Consider the following 12,692-nt stretch of genomic DNA (forward strand, 5'->3'; position numbering starts at 1 on the left):
CGCTGATGCCTCTGCTGCTGCTTCTCTCAAATATGTCTTTGTTATTCAGAGCTTTTCATCAGAGTGGGGTGACCTGCAAAACATGGAGGCTGGAGTACAGACGGATTGCACTCACAAATGTTTATTGCTGTTTCTTACATCCTAAAATCTTGCAATTTAATTTATACAAGAGTGATGCACACACATAACATAATTAGATGTTATTATATGCATAAAACATTGCTACTATAAGACAATTATTGCATTATTACAATGTGAAACTATCTATAGATTTACTGTCGTTCCAGTCCACAGTGCAATGAGATTATTTGTAACAATCAATAAATAAGATGAAGCAAACTGACAGAGGAATATTAGGCAGCTAACATAGCAGCACAAAGGCAGATGGGGCCTGAGTGTGCAATAGGGAGGAGGTCAAAATGTTAATTTATTAAACGAACTCAATAGTAACTTGTAGATATAGCTAATGAAAAAAGTAATTTTCACTTTCTTGTAATTAAAAAAATATATATAAAAAAAGGATTTTCATACAGAAATGTTACGGTCTAGACAATCAAGGGGAAGACTGCTGACTTGACAGTTGTCTGGCAGACAGTCACTGTCAAGTCAGCCACCTAAAGTTACCTAAAGTTACTGCACAGCTAATCTGGATAACTACAGTCTTGAAGGTATTGCAGTCAGTGCTTTAGGAACCACCACACACACACTATCAAGGAAATAATCTACAACTGTCACATACCTGTTAAGCCACTCCTGAACTCGAGGCAACATCAGAAGCAAAACATATAACTCTGATGGCTTTTCCTTCCACTAAACTTTCCATTAATATTCTTGCATGCAACACTCTGTCCTTGTTCTCCTCAGCCCCGGTAAGACGCTTCTGATCTTGTCAGTGCTTGACAAGTGACTTAACGCATGGAATGTGGTAGTTATAACTCATGTCCTAGATACATTTGCGTGTGGTGGCTCTTGAAACAGTGATTTCAGCTGCAGTCCCTAAAACTCTATAATGAGCTTTTTTGTCACAATCCTCTTCATGCTATGCTGAATTCTGGGTGTTTAATAGTTTCTTCTTTTAATGTGTAGTACTAAAATAAATGAACTTTTTAATGATATTCTAATTTATAAGATACACCCTTATAAAGCCAAAGGTTATGTGTTTATTTAGTCAAACATGTGCATAGTAAAACATTTACATCGGTTTAACATTCAGTAAATAAAACTATGCTTGCTCCAAAGATCCAGCAGATACAGGAACCAACTGGCTGCCGCTGGAGCTGCGCGACAGTCCGGCTCCGCTCTCCTCTGCTCCGCTCCGGGTCCCTCCCGTTTCCCCACACGGCCCTCCGCGGGTAAAAACAAGAAATCCGCCACACGTTTTGTCAGCAGCCACCGAGCTCCGGGTCCCTTCGGTAATAGAATAGCCGATGTAATTTGACACTTCAACTTACTGCGCTCTCTCCGAGTCTATTCAGTTACTCAGTCCCATTCTCAGCAGCCGTGTGTGTATGAGAGAGAGAGAGTGAGGAAGGGAAGATATCTAAAACAGATAATAAGAGACGAGAATTATTACCGAGGACTTTCTGCGCCCGATCACACCCCGGTGAGTGGCTGCAAACTTAACGCTTTGCGATGGGAGGGTTATTTTATTGCTTTTAACGTTTGTGTGTGTTTCCACTTTGGCTCAGATTGTTTCTGCAACAATAGTGTGACCGCTTGAACTGGCTCTGAGGAGAGCGTCGGAGTCTGTTAGAATGAACCGCTGCCTTCTTTTTATTAGCTGTTATTACTATTTACTACCAGGCTATCTTCGGCTGGGAGGCAGGTTGTGCATTTGGGTAAAGGAACAGATGCCCGCGTTGATCTCCGTAAACGCTCCGGAGGTTACATTGTTGCAGTATGGACACATTTTGCTCTGTGTGCGCTCTTGTGAGTCAGATCTTTTATGTTTCTGTGTTTTATTTGTATTTTGTTACGTTTAAGCTTCTGGCGTGCACAAAGCACATGGCTGCGGGTATGCAAGCCGCAGAGTAACGGTGGACACGGTCACTGCAGTGCAGATCGCTCAGTGGATGTCATGTTTGTATGAGCGCCTCTGAACTTTGATAACAGAAACACGTGTGATCTGGTAAATACAAAGCAGATTTCGGTTGTCTTTGCTGGTGGATCATGATGGGATTTTGCTTTTTTGCAAGTTAAAAAGAATCTGTAAAAAATATCCTAATGTTTGAATTTGGAGCCAGTTGGGATTGAGTAGGGGAGCCCTCTCTCAACACAGACATAAATAGTCTACACATCTCTTAAAATTCTAGTTTTTCTTATATAACTAAAAGCAGGACCAAGATAAATAATTTCAAAACTTTTAATGTGACATATATAATTAACTGTTCAACTGAAAAGCAAACAAATCTGTTAAGTTATAGAAGTAACAAATAATACTAACAGAAGCTGCTATAACCTGGTTACATATTTGTCCAAACAACTAATACTTTGTTAAAGCAACCTCTGATTTAATTTCAGAAGTTGTCTTGAATACATCCGTTATATCAACTATATTTAAAAAACCTGAAATAAAGTCCAGCTTTCCTAGAAGGATTTTGTTAACATTTAATGAAAGAGTCTGAAAAAAATTGTACAAAGAATCAGGAAATGTGACATTACTTAAACTAAACGTTTTCCATTATCGATAAATAGACAAGGTGGAAACTGTTCTGGGAGGTTGCCAAGAGCCTGAAAGTAATACCGAAGGAGCTGCAATAATATCCAACAAGTGGTGGTTGTGTTCTACAGGTGAGAGGCCTCATGTTTTTCTTCCAAACACAACATCCAGGCCTGGCTTAAATCTCTAAAGTCCTTATAAAAAATATTTTATGGTCTAATAAAACCAAGCTTGAACTTTGGCCATGATTCTAAGAGATGTGTTTGGCATAAGATATAACATAGCACACCACCAAATGCTGTATTTACCCACTGTGAAATATGGTGGTGGCAGCATCATGGTCTGGGGTTACTTTTCATCAGATGAAACTGCGTTTTCTTTTGTCAAGGTAGATGAAATTACAGCAGTTCTAAGTACCAGCAAGGTGTGACCCAAAACTGTCAAGTGTCTGCTAAAAAGGTGAAGATGAAGTGATATTTTACTTTTCATCACCACATTAAACCCCAGCATACTTTAGTATTAACAAAAGACGGGCCGTGAACACGAGCTGTTCTCACAATCTGATTAATTTGGAGAACCTTTGGAAAGTATGGTAGGCAAATTTTGCCAAATTAAGATGCAGGAGGCTGACATACTACCACTAAAGAAGACTAAATGGTGAACATCTTAATTAAAGGTGGTTCAACAAAGTATTGGTTTACATGTGTGCACGCTTATGACTCAAGGTTGTTGCAACTTTTTATTACATTATATTTATTTTACGCAGACTTTTTATATCCGTCCAGGAAGCTAAGGAAAATAGACAGTGCTCTCTGCTCCACTTCCTAACCATTGTCAGTGACAGAGAGGGAGTGATTGTGTGTTTTTGTCATGCCGCTTACACTTTAGTCTTGCAAAGTCCCACTTTTGGGAGTTGTTAGCAAGCAGTAACACAGCCCGTGTGTGGTGTTTCTCTTCTTTTATTAAGCTCTACTGGAGAGTTATTTCTACTGTTTGTCATTAAGCTTTTTAAAAAAAATCATTCTTCTGGAATGTAGAGGTGTATCTGGGTTGATAGTCTCAATTTATTTGCTGAATTGTTAGTTTCTCAAACATGCTTTAATAATCATTCAATCGCCGAGTGAAAGTGCTGGTTAAAATCAGTTAAAAAATTCAGTTTCCCAAAAAATGTGAATGTTACGTCAGACCAATAAAAACAAGTATGTTTAATACAGAAATGTGATGGTACACTTATGTTATGGACTGCACAATCATGGTGAAGACTGCTCACTTCACAGTTCTGCAGTGACACTCCAAAAGGAGACTAAGCCACAAAAATTCAATGCTAAAGACACTGGCTGTTCACAGAGATCTAAGCATATTAACAGATAGTTAAGTGAAAGGAAAAAAGGAAAAGAAAATAAGAATATAACAGAACATTATTAAAAAACTATTTTTACTACAGAAATGTCAGCCTACTGAAAAGTATCTATGTACTTAACAGTATATGCTCTCAAAAAATGGCTTGGGGTTGCTTTTGCATGAATTACTTCATCAGTGTAACATGGAGGTGATCCGCCTGTGGCTCTGCTGATGTCTGCATTGTTGGCTCTGATGTCTCATTTTTCTCTGGACCCCATTGTCTATGGGGTTTAGTTCAGGTGAGTTTACTGGCCAATCAAGCCCAGTGATACTATGTTCATTTACCCAGGTATTAATACTTTTGCCAGTGTAGCCAAGTCTTGCTGGAAAAAGAAATCATCAACTCCATAAATCTTGTCAGCTGAGAGAAGTATGAAGTGCTCTAATATTTCCTGGTAGACGACTGGTAGACAGACTTTAGATTTGGTAAAACATCAACAGCAGCAACAGCATCAGATGGCATGCCTCCACAAATTATCACTGACTGTGAAAACATTACCCTGGAATTCAAGCAACTTGAATTATGTGAAAGGCCACCTTCTTTAGCATAGACCTTTCATTGGTTACCCTCATTGTGGAGTCTCTCCTTGTCTCTGATTCAGGAGTGGGTTGAAGCTGTGCTTTTCCCTGTTGCTTGTGGGCCTTTCTCTCTTCACACTTTTTCCTTCCACTCAATTTTCTGTTAAAATGCTTAGGAACAGAGCTGTGTGAACAGCCAGCTTCTTTTGCAATGACCTTTTGGTGGCTTACCCCCCTTGTCAAACATGTCAATGGCTGTATGCTGTACAGCAGTCAGTCCCATGATTGTGTATGCCATAACATAACATGCATTCAAAATCCAAACTTTGGGCTTTTCATTGGCAACAATCCATAGTTGTCAAAATATACCTTAATAAATGGTTGAAGTATATCACTTTATGTGTAATGGAGATTGTTTTTAAATGCATCTCTCTTAGGAATTATTTTATGTATGAGCAGTGAAATTTCTTGAATTTGTAGCTCTTTATTAATGTAGCCTTATTTAAGCTATAAATACAACAGAGAACTGATTACACATTTTATGACTGTTTTTAACTGATATTTGACAACCAACTGAGTTCTTGACACACATTTTAAAATGGATACCACATGGTTCTAACTTGCTAGTGAAAAACCCATTAAAATCGAGGCTATTACCTAGCTTTTTATTAAGTGTCTGGTAATGTTGTGTAATGTCCATATCAGCTAAATTTCACAGTGAATTGTTTGGGAGTAACAAGTAATGTGACTACCAACCCTGGTCTCATACTTTCTGATCCTGTAGCATCCCTAGTTTGTTCTGCAAACCTTTAAAGAAGTCTTATAAAACATCTGTAGGAATACAAGATATGTCAGTTGCTTAGATTCCTTTCAGTCATTGATTGCTCTGTTTATTTGAGATGTGAAGTTGCTCATGCACCTGGTGGTTTGATCCCTTCTTCTCAGTCTGCACGCAACACTTAAGAGCAATGAAGAGATAAAATGCTGATCGAGGAAACTTAAACTACCAAGTGGTTTCATGAAATTTGAAGGAAGGGGAGTTTATCATATTTTTCCCAGTCCCAACCCCTCCTACCCAGTCACCCCCACCTCCATGGGGCCCCCAGGTTGCACTCTTGAATAACCACAGGGCAGACCCCACCAGGCTGACCTTCTTCTATTCAAGTCGAGGATGTTGAAACACCAGCCGTCAAACAAAAGACACATTGAAACGGAGATCTGCAACCCAGCACGTGTGTCTGGGCCTGCTGAAGTAGACCATTTATTAACTCCCTGTTTCCCACTGACCACTGAAAAGCATCAGCACATGAACGGAGTTGAACAAAACTGCAAAAAGAAGCACAAAATAGACAGATTAGAGAAGAAATTTCAAATTAAAGAAAAAAGATTCAAGTCTATAGTAAATTTGGTTTCAAATTTTATATGTTGTAGACACTAGGAAAAAAAAAAGTATTCTCCCTCCATCTGGATGGGATAGAGACTGTTGATTGACAATAGCAACACTTGGCTGAGCAGGATGGAGGTTTCTCCACTCTCCACCCCACCTGTCGGGTTGAGAGTAAAGACGGAAGCTGGAAATGGCTGCACCACATGGGAAATTATTCAGCTCTCAGATCAGAGGACACACAAGAGGCCTCATTACCTCCACAAGCACTGCTGGCCAGGCTGCAAGGAAACCCAGAGCTCTAGTGTGTGTGAACTAGCAACTCAAGATCTTACCTATCTGATGCTCTTTTTTTTGTGTGTGAAAATCTTCTAGAAACAGCTTACGAATCATTTCTGTTTGGTTAAATCCAAACAGAGCTGTTTGATCTGCAGTATAAGAACAAAGAATTAGGACCTGTCCCAATGGTTTTTAACAAAAGCAAAACTGTTTGCCTAAGTAGCTGGTAAACATGGCTGCAAGTTTGCTGCATCCTATCATAATGTTATTGATTGGGTTTGGGAATACCAGCTCCTGTATACAGATAGCTCTCCAAAAGCGCTATGTAGAAGGAAGAGAGGTGACCTGCCTGCTCATCTTTGGCGGTCAGAGGCTGTGGGAGGTTTGTGTAGGTTTCGCTCAAGGTCCTACTCAGTGTTGTCTTTGCTCAGTGGAATAAATTCTTGGAATGAATCACCCACAGAAAAGTGTTTTACTGTGTCGTTCTGGTGCTTAAATTGTGAGTGTTACCCTTGTGTCAACTTGCATTTAGTTCCTAATAATCATGTGTTTGTGCTGAATTTAGATGCATGCAAAACTATTCTCTATTAAATCAGCTTTCTAATCTTTGTGCTTTAAAACTTCTTATAAATCCATACATTTCTGCATAAATGTTTGCACTCTATCAGGTTTTTGTAAAGCGTTTTTTTTAGCCACAACTAAACTAAAGTGAGTACATGTGATTGAAATTCTCATGGACTCTTTTTGGCTGGTTCACTCTTTCACAGTAAGTCTTGTGAGACTCTCCGCAGTATAAGCTTTATGGTGAGTGCGACCAACTTGTGACCCCTTATAAATGGGTACCGCTTTCCCAAACGTTGACCGTGAGTTTCAGGTTTAACTGAGAAGTGTCTTGTGTGAGCGACCAATGTGTTACAGGAAGATAAATGTGAATAAATGCAGCTGCAATGAGCAGCCCTTTCTGTGTTTTGTATTTTTTATCTTCTTCTCGAACGTTTTTTTTTAAATTAAAATCTGAAAATAGGGGCATGCATTTGTACTCTACAATGTTTAATCTGCTACACCTGAATACAATCCAGTGCAACCAATTGCCTTAGGAAGTTTGTGAAAGTCTAATAGGTTCGTCAGTGAACTTCAATGACCAAATAGCATCGTAACGACCAAAAAGAACACTCCAGACAGGTCAGGGAGAAAGTTGTTTAGAAGGATGCAGCAGTCTGGTTATAAATAATAATATTTGTCATAAGCCATCTCGATGGTGAAACATGTTGGCGGCAGCATCATGTTTTGGGGAGTCTTTTCTTTGGCAGAAAGCTGGATGGAGCTAAATACAGGATTATCCTGGAAGAAAACCTGATAGAGGCGGCAAAAGACTTGAGACTGGGGCAGAGGTTCACCTTCCAGCAGGACGACCCTTAACATACAGCGAGAGCTACAATGGAAAGGTTTAGATCAAAGCATATTCATGTGTTAGAATGGCCCAGTCAAAGCCCACACCTAAATCTAATTAGAAATATGAGGTAAGATTTGAAAGTTGCTGTTCACAGATGCCCCATATCCATTTTGAGACTTGCAGCTGTAATTGCAGCAAAATGTGTTTCTGTCACGTAAAATCCCAATACAGTGTATTGACGTTTTTGGTAAAATATAAGTAATTTCCAGGCCTATGTAAGGCACAGCACCCTGGTTAAGAGATTCTGATTATAGCTAACATATAGGATTTAAAGTACTGAAGATTTTGCCAGCTTTAGCTTTAAAATTCTATCAAGAAAACTTTCTTGCAATGTGTTTTTCCAATAGAGCACTGTAGCACTATTTCAGTACTGGATCAAAATTTTCCTTCCAGCTTTCAAAATTGGCTGTTCATCATTACACCTCGTATTCCTCCTCTACATGCCAACTCTGAATTCCTCATGTGTGTGTTAGTGATGATTTGTGACACTCCACGTCCATGACACACGGCTGCAGGAACGTAGGATGAGCAGATATCCGCCGAGAAGAAATTATAACTTTTTGGGGCGGTGGAGGAGAATGGTCATACTGTACCTGTCAACGTCAATGTTGACTGTTAATATGAAACGTCTATTTTCAAAACACAGCTAAGGGAAAGAGAATCTGTATGGCTTGCTCGCTTGCGTGCAGGATGGAGATACAGAGCTGAATGAGGGGATGGGAGAGGTGCCGGGAGTGACGCCAGACCACACATCATTTAATCATGTTAGAGTGTGCAACCACTCGGTGCATATTTTTGGTTGCATTGGTGATCGGAGTTGTTATTGCACAAACTACTTGTACAGGGAGAGAGGAAAGGAGGGGATTGACAGCAAAAGCTGATTATTTTCATCATTATGGCCAAAATATGGCGATGCAAGTTATGGTAGATACTTGTTGCTAAAAACAGATCCTGCTAAACATTTAGGGCCACTCAGATACTCAGCCTGTGGATGAATGAACGTGTATCAGCACTGGATATTACTTTGCTCTTTTGGCCTAATCCCTCTGTTGACTTGCGTGCTAAGTACCGAATGTGTTTTTTCTTTGCTCTTTTTAGGAAGCCCCTCTCAGCATAATCTCACTTAATCTAATATACCCCCTTTATAATAGACTGGGAATTCATAGAAAAAGCTTTAGTGTAGATCCATACCAAACAAGACGATGTTGCCGCTCGACTCCCTATCCCCTCTGGCAAAGCCCTTGTGAAAATGCAAGTGACCTCTGCGGCCCTTGTTAGTCCGAACAATGGACCTGAGTCCTCTCACAGCTGCAGCCATGCTGGAGGGCAGGTTTTCTCAAACGTAAACACACACCTTCTGATTAATAGCTTTAGAAACACTATTTCTGGTGTCATGTGCTAGCATGTGGTGTAAATTAGGTTCAAGATTCTTTGGATTGACCATTATTTGTGATAGATACTGTGGAGATAAAAGTCTAAACAGCCCTAAAAAAATGAAAGGATTTGATGATGTTAAAAAAATGAGACCAAGATAAATTATTTCAGAACTTTCTCCAATTTCAATGTGAAGTATAACCTGTACAACCTGAAAAACAAAACGGAAATCTTTTAGGGACAAAGAAAATATAAAAAGCCTGATTAATTTGTTATAAATGTGTATATCCTAATATAAACACTGTATGTGGCTGCATTTAGAATTAGCCAACTCAATCAAACTCATGTTAAATAAAAGTGAAGTTCAGCTGCTCAGGCTTCACAACTAAGGCAATGGTCTGCAGAAGACGAAAGCTTCGAAAGCATCAGAGGGAACTCGGTGTCAAACGCTATCAGTCTGGGAAACACCATGCCTACAGAAAACCATAGTGGAGGAGGCATCATGCTTTGGGGCTGCTCTTCTTGGAACTGGGGTCTTAGGTGGAGGGAATAATGAAAAAGTCTAAATACCAGTCAGTGTTGGTATAAAAACCTCAGCCTTCTGCTACAAAAATGAAGATTAAGAGGAACTTAATTATGATTCTACCCAAAAAGTTCTGTGATCAAAGCATAGATTTAACTTTGTACTTACTAATGGAAAGACGTTATTTTTTTTAATCTTTGTTAATTGAGTTGTAGAGGTTATAGATAATAATAAAAGTAGAAAAAGTGCAAAATGATTTGTCTTGGTTTATTTTTTTTACCCCCCCCCCCAAAGAAAATTGGCACAAAACATTAAAACCCAAGATTTGCTCTGAGATTTTTCAGAAGATTATCAGTATATACATCAACCATTAAGTTATCTGTTTAAATGCCAAGATATTTATAAAGCGTTACCATCTCCAGATAGCTTCCATCTATTGTAGTAACAGCAAGATTAGTAATTAATGAGCAGAAACCGTATATTCAGTACCTGTTTTAACTTGACCAAAGAACTATGACAAAGGTCAAATGCAGACTGGAAAGAATGTATTGCTTCTTTTAAACATAATGCCACTTTGTAAATAATTATGTAAAACAATTAACTATAGCTGAATCTATCAAGATTACTTATTTAAATTTAAGAAGATTGGATCCCAAGATTAAACTTTAAGGAACACCCATCTTAACCTCTAAAACTGAAAAGTTTTAATTATCTATAGACACAAACTGGGTTTTCCCAGTTTAGTTCACAGCCAGTAAAGCCTATATGTTGCAGACTAATAGGAGGTTGTTACTTTTCTTGTTTTTATTTGCCAATTATTTGCCAACTTTTTCAGGTCTTAGACACATGATTGCTCAAAGCAAGCTGACGCTCTGATGTAGTGTTTTCTTTTCAAAGCGAATGAGAAAAAACTTTGTTTGAACGACTTCATATCTACATTGAAAAGCAATTAAATATAGCGAATATCTTGTTTACATGTTTGTTTCTTGTCAGCAGGATTTCAGAATTTAAAAGGGAGTTAGATTTAGAGTGCAACATTGTGGGGGAAAAAAGGACACAAATCCAATCTTTGAGCTGTAATCCACGACGGATATAATTGGAGCTTTCAAGGCCCCCCAGCAGTCGCTGGCTCATGCATGTTGAATGTGACATGCTGTGAAAAACATACACAGATGATGACACAGAGCATTGCTGCAGTGTTAAGTGCAAATGAAAGGTTCTGAATAATAAATAACATCCGGCATCTCCGTAGTCCCATCTTTTATAAATTAAACAAGGTCCAACCGTGAAGGGTTGTCAGATTTGGCAGCATGTGATAGTGTTGCATATTTGCCTCCTAAATTGCAGCACAGGCTGTGAAACCAGCTGCTAATCTCAGAATTTGAAATCTTTAGAGTTTTAATCCTGCTAACAGAAAATGGGTCCAACGAAAAGGCTCCTGAAAGCTTGAACCAATAATTTGTGGAGTCTTGTGGGTCTTCTGGAATGTTTCGTTAACTTTTCAGGGCAGAAGGATCCACACATCTGAGTAACGATGGGGATTCTGAACAAGTGTTAGAGTTACATTCAACAGAGCCTGTGGGGGTCCATATTTCATTGTTTTCTGACAGGGAAAATTAACTGGGATTTACTAACTCACAGGGAATCTCTTTCACCCATTCTTTGGTGCTTTCAAAGAAAAGGTCTGAGGGTAATCTCTTTCCCAAGAACCCTTCCCCCAACCACCCTCTCATCCCCATTCCCAAATATCCCCAAATATAAACTGCCAGATGCTTGGAAGTTGGCATTTGAGATGTTAAATGCAGGTTGATAAAATTCCTGGTGGCTTGCTCTGTTATGCAATCATCTGGTGATACATAAGAGGCCCTTTTGTGGCAGATGTCAGATCTCTAGCTTTTCTAAAGCTTTGACAGGCCAATACTGATTCCCGCTGAATCTAATTTCTCTTTAATAGCTGTAATTAACAACATTTAAGAATATTTTGTCAAGTCTTCCTGTTATATCAGCAGATGTAACGTCACACCTGGTATGTAAGACAGGAGTTGGTGTAAAACTGGGTTATACTATTATTTATGGAGTTCCCCTTTATGCTGTCTTTCTCATCTTATATTAGCGATTAGCACTATGTCAGCAGTTAGCATCAATAACTGGGAATTTTATTCACCATGTGCTTAATGTAGAGAAATTACATTGTTAGTTTCACTCTGAGGTTTCTAAAAGGCTGCTAACATTTTCAAATTTAGCACGTTCCATGGCAAAGGTCAAAATCTCAGAGATGATAACAGCAAACTTGTTTTAAGATGTTCAGCCTTCCTATTATCTGCTGAAATTCTGGCACTCCCTTTAAGTAGCAGTATTTATTAATAGCCAACATGTCTTCATGGTATGTATGATTTCCCATCTGAACACCTTACTAAATACAAAATAGCTGACTTAGTCTTCTAGCTGCTGTAACAACTTCTACACTGAAGAGTGTTACTGTCAGCCCTACCTGTTCGCATTTAAATATGCTTTCACGACCTGGAAAAAATCTGATTTTTGTATTGCCAACTTTCAGATATCTCATTGCATCTCTCTTTTTATCTGTTTACTTTTGGAATCAAATAGGTCCTGAGATCTTCCACGTAGGGTACTTTCACTAGGGTACTTTTTAAATAAATAACTATGACTGCACTGCTCAATGGTTAGGATTAATTGGAATGTCTGTACCTGACTGTGGTGAAGTGCCTTGAGACATGTGTTGTGAATTGGCGCTATATAAATAAAACTGAATTGAATTGAATTAAATTCACTAAAGGGGTTACCTTAGTACATGAGCACTTGGTTTTTTAGGAGAGCTACGTATGAGATTGTTCAGGAGAGGTACGTAATAACATTCAGAACCCACAATGCTAAAACATTTTGTAAACACTAAAGAAATTTTAGGTTTTAAATGAGGAAGGAACTACAGAGTAACAGACCGGCAGAGCAGTTCAAGCTCGCCTCAGTGGTGTCCAGTCCCAGTCCTCTATGGTCAGTGCCCTACCTGTTTTAGATGTTTGCCTGAGTCCACACACCTGGACTGAATAAACTGGTCATTACCAGAAATCCATATTATGCT

General features: G+C 38.9%; 1 protein-coding gene across 4 annotated transcripts in view; it reads left to right on the forward strand.

The window, feature by feature from the left end:
- The first annotated feature begins 1,408 nt into the window (after nucleotides 1-1,408).
- The window catches only part of LOC124874967 (zinc finger MIZ domain-containing protein 1-like), a 149,605-nt gene continuing 138,321 nt past the window's right edge, over nucleotides 1,409-12,692 (forward strand). For 3 of the 4 annotated variants that reach the window (XM_047376682.1, XM_047376683.1, XM_047376684.1), the window contains exon 1: nucleotides 1,409-1,603. The gene's annotated coding sequence lies outside the window, so the exon portion shown is untranslated. The remainder of the gene's footprint in view (nucleotides 1,604-12,692) is intronic. The other variant, XM_047376685.1, reaches the window with a different exon arrangement.

The sequence above is a fragment of the Girardinichthys multiradiatus genome, chromosome 10 (genome assembly GCF_021462225.1).
Source record: "Girardinichthys multiradiatus isolate DD_20200921_A chromosome 10, DD_fGirMul_XY1, whole genome shotgun sequence".
Classification (NCBI taxonomy): Eukaryota; Metazoa; Chordata; class Actinopteri; order Cyprinodontiformes; family Goodeidae; genus Girardinichthys; species Girardinichthys multiradiatus.